Below are 711 nucleotides of genomic sequence, written 5' to 3'. Positions count from 1 at the left end.
GAGGCGGTATATCCAAACCGTCTTACTCAACCAAATCCGTTTGTCACAGATGTGGGATGAGCAACCATTGGGCCAAGAACTGTAGAACTCCTACGCACTTATGTGAGCTCTACCAAGAGAGTCTTAAGGACAAAAACCCGGAGTCTCATATGGTCCATGATTCCGGTTATGAGGCTGATAAAGAATCTGATGTTGCAAATGACGACCTGATGGACTTTGAGACTTCTGATTGTCTCAAAGATTAAATTTTTCGATACGACTTGTTTTTACTGCTTTATGATTGTTTTATGATTGATTTGGTGTTTTTAATTTCGGTGTTTTGCAACTTTAATAAATGAAAGTTTTAAAGTCTCTGAGAAATGAAATCTTATTTATAGAAATGAATGACGAAATGAGCATACTCGTGGTGGATAGTGGCACAAGTCATACAATTCTTAGAGATAAAAGATATTTCTTAAATCTCACAATGCAAAGTGCAAACGTACACACCATTGCAGGTGTAGCCGGCCTGATTGAAGGTCACAGCCAGGCTTATGTATTGATGCCTAAGGGCACTCATCTAGAGATCAAAAATGCCTTGTATTCCCCAAGCTCTAAAAGGAGCCTATTGAGTTTCAAAGACATAAGATTGAACGGTTTCCATCTTGAAACATGGGAAGAAGGAAATAAAGAATTCCTTAACATAATTTCGATCACCAAAGGCTATAAAAG

This window comes from Brassica oleracea, chromosome C2 (assembly GCF_000695525.1).
Source record: "Brassica oleracea var. oleracea cultivar TO1000 chromosome C2, BOL, whole genome shotgun sequence".
Classification (NCBI taxonomy): Eukaryota; Viridiplantae; Streptophyta; class Magnoliopsida; order Brassicales; family Brassicaceae; genus Brassica; species Brassica oleracea.
Note: the sequence above shows the minus strand (reverse complement) of the source record.